The sequence below is a fragment of the Hermetia illucens genome, chromosome 3, assembly GCF_905115235.1.
Source record: "Hermetia illucens chromosome 3, iHerIll2.2.curated.20191125, whole genome shotgun sequence".
Lineage (NCBI taxonomy): Eukaryota > Metazoa > Arthropoda > Insecta > Diptera > Stratiomyidae > Hermetia > Hermetia illucens.
In genome coordinates this window covers 150,867,147-150,885,214 of record NC_051851.1, presented here as the reverse complement: position 1 = coordinate 150,885,214, position 18,068 = coordinate 150,867,147, and the positions used below count along the sequence as shown (strand labels likewise).

The 18,068-nt window shown below is 45.2% G+C and overlaps 1 protein-coding gene across 1 annotated transcript in view; it reads right to left on the bottom strand.

Annotated features, from left to right (window-relative positions):
• LOC119651725 overlaps nucleotides 1-17,640 on the bottom strand; it is a 613,458-nt gene extending 595,818 nt beyond the window's left edge. Inside the window, exon 1 of the mRNA XM_038055449.1 lies at nucleotides 16,660-17,640. The gene's annotated coding sequence lies outside the window, so the exon portion shown is untranslated. The remainder of the gene's footprint in view (nucleotides 1-16,659) is intronic.
• Nucleotides 17,641-18,068: the final 428 nt, after the last annotated feature.

The window sequence follows — 18,068 nt, the reverse complement described above, 5'->3', positions numbered from 1 at the left end:
AATTGATGGAAGAAATTTCCCTAAACCGGGAGAACGAAGGAGCTAGCTCTCGCTTAATAGATCATAACTATGAGAAACGACAAAGGAGCCTGATAAAATAAAACAGGAAAGCAGCTCTTTCTGGAATGTCCCCATCCAACTATACTCCAGACCTGTTTTCTTAGACAATTCGAGGGTCGAAAACTGACGCGGTTAACACCGAAATCACAGGATACCCCAGCTAACGCCGCAATACGTTCTTATCGAAAGAAAAGCTTTTGACAAGCTACGTCACGCAAAGTAGTCAGTTTTGTAAATGCCAAAAGTCCACAGCATTCACAACCACGGCTGCTACATTTCTCCTGAAAAAATTGTACCCTAATACCCAGGCCTTTGAATATGTGTTCTTAGAGGATAGTATCATACAATGGGCGAATTCCTGGAATTGCAAGCCGCCCAGCCTAAGCTAATAAGAGGCAACATTGAATAGTTTTGCGCAGCCCGTATATATGTAGAAGTAAACGAGCGCAAACACAGTGGTGATGAAATCGGTACTGAGCTGCTATAATCTTTGTGGCTGCAGGGTCTCCCGGAAAGCACACATGGATTCGGGGTCCGTAGACACGTTAGCCGTCATCGCTGATAAAATTCGTGAGGTCTACGCGCGATCCATAGATGGTGAGGTATTTCGCGACCACTGAAGCCAGATGGCTCATTAACAGCCACCGTCTCTGAGTTGGGGGAGGCCGTCGGCGATTAACGCGCTAGATCAAGGTCTAGATCCGCCTCCCGAAATGGACGATCGGGTAGTAGGTCGTCAGGACCTTCGGCAAGTACACACCTTTCGGGCTCTTCAAATTCACTAGAATGACTTTTGGAATGTGCAACGTGGCACAAAGCTTTCATTCTGTGCTGCGAAACCTGCACTTCTGTTTCGTATATTTGGATGACGTTCTGGTCGCGTCTCCTCTGAGTCGGAGCATTTAGAACACCCCGAGTGCATTTATCAACGTCCCCTTGAGGCTAGTCTTGCACTTAACCTTGAAATGTGCTAATTCCTATAGTCGCAGGTGAGAAACCAAAAACAGTTAAGGATCCGAGAAGGTTCTTGGGCATGTTAAACTCGTAGTAGTCGTTTCTTGCCCAAGGCTGTCCACCATCAATCGATCCTTAACGCCTTCCTATCTGGGCCTAAAACCAAAAACTCCCATCTGATTGCGTGGTTCCCAGATGTTGTCCAGGTATTTGAGGCTAACAAGCAGCAGCTGGTGAATGTTATACTTCTGGGCATTCCCTCAACAAGACCCACCCCTAGCGGTATTCGCCGATGCCTTAGATATGGCCATAGGTGCTGCTCTTCACCAAAAAGTGAATTAAATCTGGCAGCCGTTGAGCTTCTTATCTAAACAGCTTAATCCCGCACAACGGAACGAGCGCACCTATGATCGTGAGTTATTAGCCGCGTAGCTCGCAGTTAAATATTTCCGGTATTCCCTTAAAGGCAAGCCGTTCACAGTGTTAACGGACCATAAGCCCTTCACTTCTGCTTTGAAACAAAAGCCCGACAAAGCGTCCCCTCACCAACTTCGCCACTTGAGCTTTATCAGCCACTTCGCTTCCGACATTCAACACGTGTCTGGAAAAGATGAAGTGGTTGCTGACGCTTTGTCACGCTTTGCAGAAGTCAAGATCCCCGCCACCGCCGAGGTGCAGAAGGGCGGCGTAGTTCGTCAAAACTTGAGGACCAACTCCAAATACACATTTAGGGAGTTTCCTATCATCAGCTTAACATGCAGTATACACTGCGAGACCTTAGACAAGGGACCACGGGCATATATATGTATATTCCGACCAATTTCCGAAAAGACCCTGGAAGTCCCCCAGCCTAACCTAGTATGAAGCGATATTGAATAATTTTGCACAGCCCCCATATTTGCAGAAGTTATCGATTGTAGAGCGCAAACACAGGGTAAGACACTCTGTTGACGGCAAACCAAGAGGAAAATCTTTCTCAATCCTTTTACAAAAGTAGACATGGTGTCGGCCAGCGCTGCTTAGTCTCGATTGTTGAAGCGAAGTACATCATTCGGAGAAATCGACAGCAGAAGCGGTCCCTAAAAATGTCAAATAGAGTATTGGTCAGACGCCGCACTTACAGACCACAGCGGGATGCTGTAGGCCTTCCTGCGTAATTGGACAGCACGGCTATACTACAACAAACAGTTTTTGTATTACAGCACAAAATCCATCCCACCTACTCGACCTCACCAAAGGTTATCTGATATCATTGTAACCGCGAGAAATCCTGGGGAATATGTTCTCGGCCCGTTTATTTGCGATCGGCCCCCTTGTGAGAGTTTCATGGTGGTTGTACTCACATTGTGATCAGAGGTCCTTCTGGGCTCAAACGTAGAATTGCGCTATAAAATTTGCGCGCTGTAACACCAAGTTGCGGCGGAGGTGTTAGACAACCCACCCATCCACCAGTATGAATGCTGAGCATGCACTTGTTCGTCTCCATATTTAACCATTGCATGTAAATCCATCAGCTCCCTGCGACTTATGATTTTTAGGCTGATGAATCCATCAGACTGTTTTTTCCATTCTTGGTAGCAGCATTGACAGCATTTGTCTGTCGTCTTCAGTTGGCGGGATCTCCAACTCGCCGATGTTTTGGCTGTTGATCAGTTCATTAAAGTATTCATCCCTTCGTTCAAACATGCCCAGTCGAAAATTAGGTTTTCCTCTTTATATCAGCAGGTTGAGCCTCGAAGTACATAAGGCTTCATCCTCCTAACTTATTGGTAAAACTTGCACTTGGTGCTGTTGCTTCCTGTACTTTTAGTTCGCAGACCTGTCGGTTCTCACAGGCGCCCGTTTCCTGCGACTGTGGCCAGGTATGTCTGTGGTCATATCAACGATAACATTCTTCAGGCGATTTTGAAAATCATTTGTCAATGCCTCTTTTCCAGGACCTCTGTTACCTGTGGTTATTGCGGCATCTATTTCCCTCTAATAGGTGTTACGGCGGACTCTCCTAGGGATGGATTCTGTGTTCACTTTCACCTGATTGTTACAGTGGATTCGAGGTGTTATTGTTATTCGAGCTCGGATCATCATACCAATGAGATTTTAACACAAATCTATATTGGCCTCCCGATTTGCTCTGACATTCATAGAGGCTATAAGTTGGCGTTAAAAGTGGTCCCGTCTGGAGAGGTCCATGTATATTCCGCCTTCCGCGTAAACCTCCAATTGAAGAATGAAAATTAGACCTACTGAGCAATACCACACCCCAGTAACTTTTGGAACGAAAGGAGTAAAGGAGGAAGGACGAAACTTCCTTAAAGCGAGACGTCAGCTGCCAGTCAGACTGAACATAACAACAGAACATTATGTGCTTGAGAGCATTCTAGCAAGAAGACTTAAATTTTTATAAAGGTATTCAAACAAGGACATAAAATTTTCTTAGTGTAAGTTTTTCTTCATCTTTCACGTACAGTTGAATTCACCCCGAACTCATTAACTGATTACTCCTTAGGAGTAAACCTCTACCAACAACAAGTAGCCCTTATGCACTCGAAAAGCTTCAAATTTAATGAAAACGTATTATGAATTAACTTCGTGGCAATATCGTCTTGCGGACTCCCATTAGAGACAACAATGTCATAATAAGGTTCATTTTATTCCGCCCTCCCCCCACCCCTTTCCTTTCATATAAAAATTGACATTCCAATGAATCCGCCAGTTTTATGAGTTGAGGCAGGCATAACCGTAGATCTAAAACATTAAACAATTTTACGAGTTCAGTTGAAAGTCGTTTTTGATCGCTCAGCCATTCACGGGGACACTACCCGCATAAATGGAAATTCTTTAACATCCCTTATTATCATCTCATCAATTTTGCAGAACAATAAATCGGATAAAATTCACATCGTTACGTGCATACTGATGTATTGAAGGATGGGAAATCCTTTTCTTCATCAGAATAAAGTGATGCCATGTCGAAGTCATCATGACTTCTGCAAATATATCTTGCTCCAATTCGACCAGGAATCTTATGTCGTTAAGGACATTTTCACGCGCATACTAATTTTCTTTGCCTCTTCTATTCAGGACGACTTCAAATACCGACTATGAAAGCAAGTCCTTCCAGCCGTTGTTTGCGTGTGTTTGAATCCATCAAGTGAAGTTTTATTTCATTATTCGAAGTACTTCCTGCAAATCGATTGAATTGACAATTCAAACGGAGCTGGGGGAGACCTAGATTAAGATTTAAAGTTCTTTTGGTATTATCGATTACTTCGCAAACGAAGACAATTTATTCGTCCCTTCTTATCGTATCAATTATCGACCCGCTTTTGCATATTTACACATTTGTACTGAGCTCCCATGATTTGACTGTTTCAGTTGAGGATTAATTGGATGACTCAATATTTAGTATTTGGGGAGACGTTGAAGTCACTTCTTTAAACATTTGATTACTTGAAAATTTCATGGAGGATATATGAGGTTTTCGTTTTCAGACATCATGCAGGCTTTGGAGAATGCACCGGTCGCTCGTAACACAAATAGAGGCAACTTCAAACTTGAAAAAGAAAGCAGGCAACGAGGATCCATATGTTTCTCCGGTTCCAAGTTATTAGGAAACTAGTTGCCATAAAAACATGGAGACATCAAGCTTTACGAAAGCCGTCCCCATTTGATACATGTATGGTAGAAGTTTCCCCTGCTCGGTGGAAGAGGCAGACACCAGTTTGGCCACTAAAGCGCAATAAGCACTTAGGACCGATCATACCGCCAATTTGGCCTATGGTAGGGAAGATTCTCTCCAACCTTACACAACACCTCAAAGCCCTCCCAGTCAGCCGAAACAAGCGTTTCTCCCTTGTACTAGGGGGCGACCTAAATGCCAAACATAACACCTGGTATAACACCACTATAAATGCCAATGGCAATAGGTTAGCCAACTGGTACTCACAACACTCCCACCCTCTACAGCTCACCCTTCTCCCCACCAACCAACCCACCTACCACAGGCAAAATACCCACTCCTTCATCGACCTCTTCCTGGTAAGCAACCACCTTCTCGCACACCCCAGCACGCTTACCTCCCCCCAAGACCTCCCCACCATCCCCGGCTTGAGCGACCATGACGGAGTGGTTCTCCACTTCAATATCACCGACCGCCTCCCCAAATCCCAGCCTAAATTCCTTCCCAACTACGCTGCCACTAACTGGCAACGCCTCAACTACAACCTAGCGGACAAACTCTCGACCATCCGCCTCCCATCCAATCCGTCTCCTACCGAAATCGATTCAGCCGTGGAAAAGCTCACGGAATCCACACAAAAGGCGACGAAACCATCCCTCTCAGACCACTAAATTACCAGGGCCTAATCACCCTGCCACCATACATCCTAGACCTCATCAAACAAAAATCAACCCTACGACGCCAACTCCACAGGCACAGGTACGCTCCTCAATTTAACTTCCTCAAGTCACAAATCCACTCCCTCACACAACGCATCCAATCCCAGATCCAGACGTTATACGCTGATCACTACGTGGTAAAGCATGCGAACATCTCGCTTAATCAGCAAGCATGCAATAAACTCCGGGGTACCTGCCCCCGACTAGCCAAACCCCGCTCAGCCAGCGTCCTCCCACACAACACCTCACCCAAAGCCCACGCCGACCTGATTGTTAACAGCTTTCTAGCCGCCCACCACACCACCCAACATTTGTCCGACCCACCCACAGAAACAGCGGTGCGCCAACACATACACAACATCACTACCACGCCAGCCATCCACACCGAATTCCCGATCCCACCATCCGAACCTACAACACCCTACTGCTTACCAATACAAGCCGTCACACCCCAAACAGTTGAATCCATTATACTCTCCCGAAATAATAAAAAATCTACCGGACCCGACCACATCCCCATCATCATCCTCAAAAAATGCGCCAAAACCCTAAGCCCCTTTCTCGCCCAACTCTTCAATCAATGCCTCCTCTCTGCACACTTTCCCACCCCATGGAAACGAGCCCACATCGTCCCAATCCTAAAAAAGGACCAGCCTTCAGCTTCCCCGGGCAGCTACCGCCCCATCTCCCTCCTCAACGTGACATCGAAAATTTTCGAACACGTCATCCACGATATCATGCTCCAACACATCATCGACCACGCCATTATCCCCCCCTTCCAGTTTGCCAACAGGCGCGGCCACGGCACCTCACATGCCCTCCTAGTCCTCAAAACCGACATCCTATCCCAACTAAACAACAACATCCCCACCACAGCTTGCCTCCTCGATATCCAGAAAGCCTTCGACGCGGTCTGGCACGACGGCCTCACCTACAAACTCTCCCACACTTTGAAATTCCACCCACAATTATGCAAACTCATCCTTAACTACCTGTCTGATCGCCAATCCTTAGTCCGTATCCACGATACCCTGTCCGACCCTTACAGTCCTCCCGCAGGCATCCCCCAAGGCTCAGTTCTGTCAGCAACCCTCTTCTCCCTATACACCGCCGATATCCCACTCCAGTACCCTACCAACTCCCCCCAAGCAGTCAAAACCATCCAATACGCTGACGACTTGATCCTCTACACCTCTTCCCGGAAAATAAAATCCGCCCAAAACCGCATCAATACCTCAATCCAAACCCTCAACAAATTCCTCCAATCCTGGAAACTCCTACTCAACCCTTGCAAATGCGAAGCCATCGTCTTCCGCGGTAGAGCCACCTTTACCCGCAAGATGCTGGCCGACACCCGCAACCTCACTATCAAGATCGGACCTTCTACCATTCCCTCCGTCAAATCCACTAAATACCTGGGAATAACCCTCAATACCCGTCTATCACCCATACCCCAGGTAAATTCCATCATTTCAAAGACCCTAACAGGACTAAAAACCCTACGGCCCATCCTTAAGAAAGACTCCGCCATCCTCCCCAAAGTGAAACTCTACTGCTATAAGCAGCTAATCCGTCCCTTAATTACATATGGATTCGTCGCGTGGTGTGACGTATCCTCAGCTCAAATGGAGCGCCTTCGGGTACGCGAAAGGAGGTTCTTCCGCCTCTCCCTTTCCCAGTCCAATATCCACTCCAACCATGCTGTCTACGACGAGGTAAAGTGCTCCCCCCTCATCAAATGTCAAGCCCATGAAAACAACCTCATCCAGTTTTACTCCCACATACGCAACCATAACACTAACCCCACATACCGCCACCATCCCCTCCCTTCAGACCTCCTAACCCTTTCCTCCCAAAGCAGCAGTTATCGCGGCGGGAAGATGATCATATTCAACCGCCCATACGATCGACATCGCCCTGGCCTCGTCTACTCCACCGCCCAATAACACCACCTTCCCCTATATGTATCCTTCCTCCATCCATTCATGCAACACAATTATCCAACGAACAAACAACAACATAAGAGGGGTTTTTCCTGACTTTCCCCTCTATAGCATTAGCCATAGGATAAATTAATACCACCGTAAATTAAGTCTAGTATTAAGCAAAATGTTAATTTCTAGGTAAAGTTAAGCTGTTAGAGATAAGTCTAGTATTAATTTTAGTCATAAACTACCTGTAACAAAATCAAACAAAATAAATTGAATGTGTTAAGAAAAAAAAAGGGAAGATTCTCGAGAGAGTTATCTACAAGACACTTCACTCTACCACAGAATGTAGGATGCCCTGTCAGAGGAACCGTTTGGTTTTCGGCAATCCCACCCACAAACTCCGGACACGATCTAATAAACGCTTCGTCGTGGTTACATGGGACGTCACAACTGCCCTCAATTCGGGCAGCTGGGAGTGGATGACTGAAGTTACCTATCGGAAATGACAGAAGGAAAGCAGTACACAGTCAAAGCAGAAGTGCCACAGGGCTTAATGTTCGGTCCTCTCCGTGGAACGTGATGTAGAATAGTGTCGTTATGCTGCACTTGCCTGTGGAGGCCGTGATGATCGGTTCCGCAGATGATCTAACCATTGCTGTCCTCGCAAAAGAACCTGATGATGTTAAAGTGTACGCCAATGAGACCATTAGCGCCGTAACTGGAGATGTTTAGCTTGATCTCTCTGTCTTCATTACCAATCTTCGGAAAAGGAAAATGATTAAGATTAAGATTGAGATTAAGGTGGTAGCCACATCATCACCTTAACGCCGGTTATCAAATACCTGGGGGTGATGATTAACTCGATCACTTTCAAGGGACGGATGATGTATAATATTGGAGGCCCAAGATACAGCCACAGATTACTCGCGTCAGAGCAAGGTGGTTACAGATAGTATCTGCATCAATTTAGGCTTGATAATTCTCCCTTTCGACTTTTCTCAGAGACTCTCTGAAAATTAACATAAGCCGCAGAGTATCGTCGGAGAAGCGCCGAAGTTGCAGGTAAACGAAGCGGAAGTCATAAAAAGGGGGCGAAGAATGGAAGGCTTGGTCGCCTAAAGCACAGTCCCCTCCGCGAAGTAATGCTCGGTGGAGATTCTGCGCGAAGGAATACTACTAATTTTGGTGAGTGATAATCCCATGCATTTCTGTAACCTGGCGTGGCAGCGTCTTTCTAAGAATTCCACCTCCATCCATACAAGCAGAGAGGCTGACAGTAAAAGGGAAAAAATAACAGCTCGATTACATACAAGGAACCAATAAAATCTTTAATCCGAATTCCGCAATCAAAAGAGTGAAAATCCCAATTGAATCCATTCTTGCTTGATGCTTGCATCAGACTTTATTTTCTTTTTTGTCTTCTTTTTATCCCGTCCCTTCGCCCCCTCCGCTCCGACCAGGTCCTCCAGTTAAAAAGCTAACCCAAGGGAGACGAAGCCATTGATATTAAAACTTCTTTTCGAAGCATTCCAATCAAAGAAGTGGCCATCTTAATAGAAGATCGCACCAGGAACCAAATGGTGCACAATGGAAAGATCAAATTAGAGAATGCAAGAAGCTATTGAGGAGCTGCCTACATAAGGATACACTCCACTTGAGGGTGGACGGTTCCTATATAACGACAAAAATTATGAGCATACCGCGACGGTCTAGTTGTGGATGAAATGCGACTAAGTTGAGGTAGGCCACTTAATCCACATTATAAGGACAATATATATGGTAAAAAAGGACTTTCCGTATAGTACCTAAGACGGAGCAATAGCGTAGGCCAGGACAACGCACAGATTTAAAGGATATCCACTTGACGCTGAACAAGGATGTGTGGAGCTCTTTCGTAAGGCAGACGTAGCTCGGATATTGATTGTTGCGCCGTTGATAATGATGATTATAAGCATCCGAAAGGAGCTTCACTGAGCATCTCCCTGGAAGCAAACGTAGCTTCGGTAGATCTAACGCCAACATTTTGGAGAAGGAAAGATAGAAAGAAGAGGCTCAAAATACCATCGTTCCCGCGGTAGACTACATCGGAATGTGTAGTTCACTCTGGGGAAGGAAAAAGAAATGCTGAACATTTGCAGGAAGCCAAAGGTTATCATTCTCAATACATGAATCTACACCCAACACCACAAGTTGAGGATTGTTAGCGCATCTGCATTCAATCAGCAGCATGGCTCCCCCTTTGTCGAGCGACATGTCAATCTTACAACTGGGGAGGTTACAGTTCTCCAATTTTTCGAAAAGTGACGGACACAACACACACCACCGAAATAATTGTTCGTGTCGGGGCTAGCGTACTCTATCATTTCCGACGAAATTATGGCTTACATCAGAGCAAGGCCAACTTAACTCTGTCACCTCTCTCATGTAATAAATTGACGAAGCATGGCTCTTCTGACCGAGTGATAGCTTCCTTCAAAGTGAGATATCCCCACGACGCCAATGCCATCGTTCAAACTTCCTTAAACTTTAGCAGAGGACTAAGCTTTGAGAAAATTTCCGGCTGGCCGCCTGCCTCGCCGAATTTAAATGATTTTACTGTTTTACAAAAATGGGTGGCGTCTAAAGATCAAGCTATCTACCTTATCATTCCAACAGCACGTTATGTGAATAAAAGGATTTTAGATTCCGAGCTCCTGGAACGTTACTCTGTCTTTCGTTGTGATAGAGGCGGCGTTGCGCTTGGCAAGACAACCGGCGAAGGTGCGCTAATACCTTTTAAATCCTCTCTCCGTACTTCTTCTCCTCCACCCCCGAATCTATTACCGAACGAGTTATTACCCAAACGCCCAAACCCCTCTGCACGAAGATTACTTCGACAGGTTAGCAGAAGGCCTAATCGTTTTGTTCCCCCCTCTTTTTTTAAGGTTTTGTTTGTAAAACAAAACCTTATTAAAATCGGTTTACTGTCTGTCTGTCTGTCCGTCTGTCTGTCTGTCTGTCTGTCTGTCTGTCTGTCCGTCACACGCATTTTTCTCGGAGACGGTTGTAGCGATTGGCACCAAATTTGGTAGAAAGGTGGGAACTGTGAACGCTCCCGCATATAGTGAGTTACATCCTTTTACGATGAATTTAAGGGGGGGTATACATGCAAAGGGAGGGTGTAAATTTTTTTTTCATCAAATATAGTCATGTGGGGTATCAAATTAAAGGTCTCGATTAGTACTTTTCGAAGCCAGTCTTAGTTTTGACATTTGTTGAACAGGTGGGGGGTGCGGGGGGTTGAAAGTGGTCATTTTTTAACGAACCCATTCTCAGAAACTATTTAACCGAAAAATCTGAAAAAAATCAGGGGGCTGTCACTATATGGTGCCTAGGCTCCGAAATACCCTCCATACCGATAACTGTTCAAATAAAGTTAATAATAGTACATTACTATAATTTTTAGTAATTAACAGGAAAACCCCCCTTAACTTCACCCTAGAATCACAAAATTTTGCAACAATATAGGCTACAGCATAGGGCATGATCCTGCCAAATTTGGTGAAAATCGCACTATTACTAACAAAGTAACACTAGGTCAAAACTGTCGCTTCTCTGCAAATTCGAGACTATGAATGTCAACATCACTTGAAAGTGGCTATTTTCACATAATATATGCATATTTTACGTGCTACATGCTAATGGGATAAATGCACACCCAAATCTCTTTGTAAGAGAAATACACAAAACCTTTCATACCTGAAGCGTCTAGCTTCCGGTTCCCGACTTGTTTCATCTTCTGTGGCGACTTTAATCTTACTATGCTCTCCCGGCCATTCCTCCCTCCTTAATAACTCCACCCAACCCTTCATTTCCTGTAATCACTTTCATGAACACATGCGTAGCTCTCCAATTTAACCTTTCTAGAAACCACTTAACGAACTTCGAAGCTTTGAACTCAGCCCTGCCGATAATCAACAGGATCCCTCCCTCTCCATTGACGTGTGACCAAGCACTCAATACTTTCTATACCGCTTCTTATAAGTGCTTGCGCACTTACTTTGTCTGTCACCACTGAAGCCTATGAAAAAATTGGTCAAAAACACACAACAAAAAAGAAATTCCTGTCCTCAAAAATATATGCTCGCTCAGTTTTTCTTCAAAACTCTGCGCTCCTCTATTAAATCTATAATACGTAGGTTCAGACAGGAATATCTAGCCAGTGCTTCCCCTATTTTCAGCAAAAGCCTCGAAGAGGATCATTTTTCTGGCCTGTGAAAAGAGGCCACCTCCATTCACAGAAGTGGCGACCTTACTCTTGCCGAGATTTACCGTCCCATTTCGCTCTGCTCCTTCTATTCCAAAATCTCGAAAAGATATGTAAGCGACTAGTTGTCCGCTAACTTTGGTCACCACATAGAGAAAGAGCAACACGGCTTTGTTAAGCGTAGTTCGACTACCTCCAACCTGCTCAGCTTTACCAACTTTGTCAGGAAGTGCATACACTACAAATCACAAGATACTTCTGTCCAAACTCTCGTCTCTAAGCGTTCCCATACCACTTGTTTTATGGCTTGCCTCTTAACTTTCTAACCGATCCTGCCGCGTCTCTTTTGATGGCTGCACATTCCGTTCCTTCTCCCCTTCCTTTGGCGTTCCACATGATGTATTCTGGGGACTTTATTATTTTTATTTATCATCAACGATCTGCCCCTCCTCCTTACTTGACCCTTTTTGCTGTATGCCCACGACCTTAAGCTGTTTTCCACTATATTATCGCCTATAGACTTCCTACCTCTACTCTGTTAACTGACATTCCTTATCATACCAGAACTCCACTCAATACATCGGAGTCACTTTCGAGAAAACGCACCGCCTCGATTCCCATTGCCTCAAAGTCACCAATCAAGCATTAAAATTGTCAGGCTTTATACTTCGCTCTTCCCCTACTTTTGAAACTATTCAACCCTCCTCGAAGTCGAATATTCCGTCATGTACAAAATTTAGTTCGAGAAGGAACAGACTGGAGAATTCGATCCGGAATGCAAACACCGCAATTTTTTTGAAATGCCAGACTCATTGCATATTGTGAATCAGCGGTCAAAGGGTAATATAGGTCTCCAGCGCGAAAGGTGGACTGGTACCCATGATGGAGCATAAAACCTGGGGAAACGCCTGCTGAACCAACACCAACAGCTCTACTACCAAACCCTGTCTCCACCTCCACGTAGTGGCCGCTGGGAGCCCTTTCTTAAAGAAAAGGTGCAGACAGAGAAGGATGAAGACGAGTCTCCCGCGATCAAAACGGGACAAATTGTATCAACTGGTCCTCCAGGTTGGAGGTTGGGTAAGGTTAACAACCCTACACGGAAAACCGAAGTTAAGAAGTCACAACAGGAGCCTGCTCTTACCGACTTTAAAAACATAAGCGCACGACTATGCACTCTGCGCTTGCGAGGCAAATTTAGGGAGATAAGCCTCATTAACGTTCACGCCACTACAAAGGAGACTGCAGAGTCGGAGAAGCATACCTTCTACCAGGCAGTAGAACGAACCCTCAAAACCTGTCCCAGATATGATATCAAAACCATATTTAGGGATTTTAACAGCCAACTAGGGACGATACGTTGGCTTCCATAGCTTACATCACAATGCAAATGATAACGGACTGCGGATTATTCAATTAGCAGTGTCACAGGCTGGTTTGCGAGGAAAGCGGTCCACAAACATACGTGGGCCTCTCCAAACGGGACCACTTTCAACCACATTGACCACGTGTTGATCGAACGCCGCCACTTCTCAGCCTTGATGAATGTCAGAACATATAGGGGGGCCAATATAGACTCGGATCACTATCTCGTTGGCGTGGTGCTCCGAGCTCGAATAACAACAAAATCCCCTCTGGGAATCAGGTGAGATTTAAAACTGAATCCGTCCCCAACACAGCCCTCCGCAACCTATAAGAGGGAAATGCATGCCGCAATAACCGCAATCAACAGAGATCCTGGAGATGAAGCATCAACAAATGATCTTCACAATCACCTGAAGAACGTTATCATAAATACGACCACAAACATCCTTGCCCTCAGCTGCAAAAAGAGTCGGAACGTCTGGTTTGACGATGAATGTAGCAATGTAGCAACGGAACGGAAGAATGCCGCATACTAAGTAATGTTGCATTCTCAAAGGACGCGAGCACACGCAGAGACTTATCACCAACTCCGTCGAGCGGAGAAGCAACTTCACAGACGGAAAAAGGAAGCCTGAGAGAACCAACAGGTCTGTGAACTCGAAAACTACAGGGAGCAACCGCACCAGGCACGCAAGTTTTACCAACAAGTCAGCAGGATGAAGCCTTATACACCTCGATGTTCATCCTGCTGAGACAAAGAGGGAATTCTGATTTCCGCCAGAATGGGCATATTGGAGCGATATACTTTGATGAACTACTGAACAACCAGAACATCGGCGAGTTGGAGGTCCCGCCAACTGAAGACGACGGACAAATACTGCCACCACCAATCCGTGCAATTCATCGGCTTAAAAATCGTAAGTAGCCAGGAGCCGATGGAATTACAGCCGAATATGGAGGCGACCAATTACACCAAGTGGTTCATCAACACGACTGGCATTATCGGTCGCATACATGAAATGGAAGATATCACACAGTGCAGCAATTATAGAGGTATCATGTTGCTGAGTACCATCTATAGGATATTCTCCTCTATCTTGCTAGGCCGGATAGCCCCATACATCATCATTAGCCCATGCCAAAGAGGCTTCACTCCAGGCAAACCAGCAATAGATCATATTTTCTCTCGACGGCAAGCGATGGGAAAACTGTTAGAATATGAACATCAGTTGCACCAACTATTCATCGACTTTAGAGCCGCCTATGATGGCATACCCTGGGTAAAACTGTCCACAACCGTGAGACAGTATCCTGACAAAATTAATAAGACTGACTAAGCTGACCCTCACCAATGTGGGAGGCCAGATAAAAACAACAGGATCACTCTCAATACCATTCGACATCAACAACGTTCTATGACAAGGGGATGCCATATCATGCGTCCACTTCAACCTGGCCCTGGAGAAAGTAATCCGTGATGCTGAGGTAAATGCGAGGGGTACGATCCAACTTCTGGCCTATGCTGGCGATATCGGCATCATCCAGATCGAGCAGGCGGCGGTTGTCGCGAGATCTTGGGATGCACATCGATGAAGGCAAGATAAAGTATAAGGTGGCAACGTCAGCACCAAAAACCAACCAACCAACAACATCAAACCGCATTGGTCAAACGGGAAGAATAAAGATATGAGACGACAACTTTGAAACCGTTGATAATTTCTCCTATCTAGGGTCGAAAACCACAACCGATAGCAGCTACGATGATGAAATCCGCGCACGGTTGTTGTCAGGCAACAGAGCCTATTTCAGCTTACAAAAACTGTTCCGCTCGAAATGTCAAATGGGCCAAAGCTCCTACTGTACAAGACAATGATCTTGCCAGTCCTCATATATTCCTCGGAGACTTCGATTTTTAGCAAGAAAAATTGCGAACTCTTGGCCGCGTTCGAGAAAAGAATCCTCCGAAAAATGTTTGGCCCCCTACATGAGGATGGACGATTTCGTAGCCTACATAACGACGAAATCTATGAGCAATACCATGATCCCGCTCAATAGGTTCCGGTGGGCGTGTCACTTAATCCGTATGGATGAGGATGATCAAGCCCCGAAAGTCTATAAGGGCAATATCTATGGTAGAAAAAGAAGACGAGGCAGACCCTGCCTGAGATGGAGCAATGGCGTAGGTCAGGACACCAGACAGCTTTTAGGGATATCAAATTGGTGGACCTCCGCGCAAAACCCGGGTGTCTGGAGTTCCTTTTTGAAGCAGGTCGAGACCAGATACCGGTTGTTTCGCAGTTGATGATGATAATGATAATGAATGAGCTCTGAAGCATCCACACTAGAGTATACCTTCGGGGCAAATCCGTTTAGAATACAGGTCTTTCATCAAATCTTGGAATGAACTCACCATCCATTAGATATTCTATCCAATGCTCATTAAGCAGGGAAAATCTTGAAACCGTTACCATTTGCTTTTCAGGACCAATGGAGAGTATTTCTCATAAATCCAAAATTCTCTAAGCATGTCCTGCGGTCTTTCTTGGAAATTTCAGCCCAGAATACAGATTTTGTAAATTTACGTTTGAATTTATACCCGAAATTGCATCCATGCGTTTAGTGTTACATATATCCTCAAAGCATAGAAAGGTTTGAATTTGGCTCATCCATAGAGAGGAAGATGAAAAGGATACGGAAATTCCTGCCGATAGGCTTTCAGAAACAGATCGGATCAGAGTTCTCTACTGCGAAAATGGTCAGTTTCCAATGAATGCATATAGATAAAGGCATCAACGTAGAACCTATTCGTATTAACGCACCTGTTTAAACATTCGTAGGGATGTACACCAGTGCCTTTAGAAAGTCGGCGAGCTGTGCTAACTTTACGAAACAACATTTCAATTTAAATTCCGTAGTGAACGGCTTCAGAAGATAAGATGGAAACAAATTTAGCTTTCCGAAAACGAGCCTAAATGTTCCAGATGCTGCTATAAACACACATAAACGTGCAGCGTTCCTTACGCAAGGACCCATCAAAAAATCCCTCTCAATATCTGAACATTTTATTAAGAAAATCAACCTATAGATAACTTTGCCCTAAATGACACCATTCGTAATTTTTTTATATCCCATTTTGTCAGCATTATGTCTGCTCCACAGCCTCCATAGAACGATCCAATATCGCACCGGCTTCACGTCACATTCCTTCCATGCCAGATACTTTCCTCAGACAAAAAATCATTATCATTATCTTCTTGTTCAATATCTTGAAAAATTTATCACACATACATATAAAAATATGCGCCCCAGTATCAAATTACTTTGTATGGTCGTGGAATTTATTCAACGAGAAAAAAATCGAAAATCGATTTTTATGCTCACATAGTGTATTGTTGGCGAGTCTATCCCGTCCAGGGTCTTGGCAGACAATGTTTATAGAAACTGGGGCTAAACATAACAAGGGACGGAGTAGCTAGACGGGATTCAATTCCTTCGATTCACCCGAAACTGATAGGAACAATAGCAAACGAATGTTGAGACAGAAACATTAGATATCAATTTCATACAGCCAAGATGCTTCTCGAGAAACACCGGCGGCGACATGGCACCCAGTCCCATCTCGACCTGGATCGCTCCACACCCCCCGGGCTAGATAACAATCCAACTATCCGAGTTATTGGCAACATAAATTCACAGCTTACTTACCAGGACTAGATCCCAAAAGAACTCGTACTGCTGCTGATAGTTCGCAAACAAACTCCTAATGGTATCACCACACACGCACCCCCGACACGAGGAACAGGATATATCATACAATAAATATATGAAAGAAATATTGCCACCAATCACTTTTCAATTTGTCGTGAATTAGCCACTGAAGCAAGAAGGGTGGTTCCGGTCCACCGTGCCCCGCAGCAGGACAAATACACACACTCTACGATGCACTTCACGTCCTTAAGATACGTAAGCCCCCCTTGCGCGTACCTTCCCGAAAACCAAATCCCTGCGGGCACTAACCTCTCCAAATAGGCAATAAATTACTATCCGGAGGATGAACGGCACAGCAAGGATACTTGCCGCTTTAGGATGTTCACATGTACACTGTCAAGGTAGTCGGCCGAGTTACGCGTCCTTCACAAATCCAAGCATTGCAGAAGCCCCGTCTCGATGCCAGCTTCCACTTTGATTCGGAGGTTAGATAAGGGCTCGAAATCGCATAAATATTTCAACCAAACATCCGTTTTTATGATAAGCCGCCTAAAACCGGCTAGCATCAAGCCGTTAAGGACAGGACCGGACCAGATGGAGTTAAGGACGCCCGTTGTATCCTTATCCTATTCCTTATCTCTGCTCCGCGCTCGACATTCAGACACAATTCCGCTACCACAAAATCATGATGTCGTCACCGTCGCGTCGTCGTCACCGCGCGATTTATCTATCTAAACTCGAATCCGAAATCTTTCACTGTTTCCGCGGAAGTACACACGCCGGAATTAATCAGGCAAGGAAGCAGGCAGGTCTGCAACCACCACAAAAACGGACGACAGACTCGAACGTTGCGTCGACAACGTGTCCTTTCTCACAATCGCCCCGGGATTAATACACGATACCGCACTGTACCAACCTGTCTGCACGACAGCCGTACTATGAGTTACTCAAAAGCAGGAAGCAAGGACATCCAAGGACCTCTAAATTCGTTTTGTGTCTGAAGCTATATCTGCCGCAACATCCGTTGGACTAGGCGAACGACTAGAACTGGCTGATTCCCAGCTAACGACTACCGGTTTTAGCGACCGATAGATGTGAACTGAATGTGTAAAGCCTCGCTGGAGTGCGGAGGCTCGAAATTTCACGCTGACGAGGAGGATGGTTGGGATCCACCACTGTGGATCAACGGCTGGTGCTGATGATGGAAATATTGGGGTGTTGGATGCTGTTCGGTATCCCCAGTGATGTCTGCAAAGTATCTTTGATTTTAGCTTTCAGAATGCTCGGATAGGAGATGGTTTCGTTACAATTGTACCTTCTGCAGTGGATTCCTGGGAACTTTTCGTAAAATGTTGTTGAACTGTAGCCAAATACTAGGATGGATCTCCTCCTTGGGTTAGTTAAAA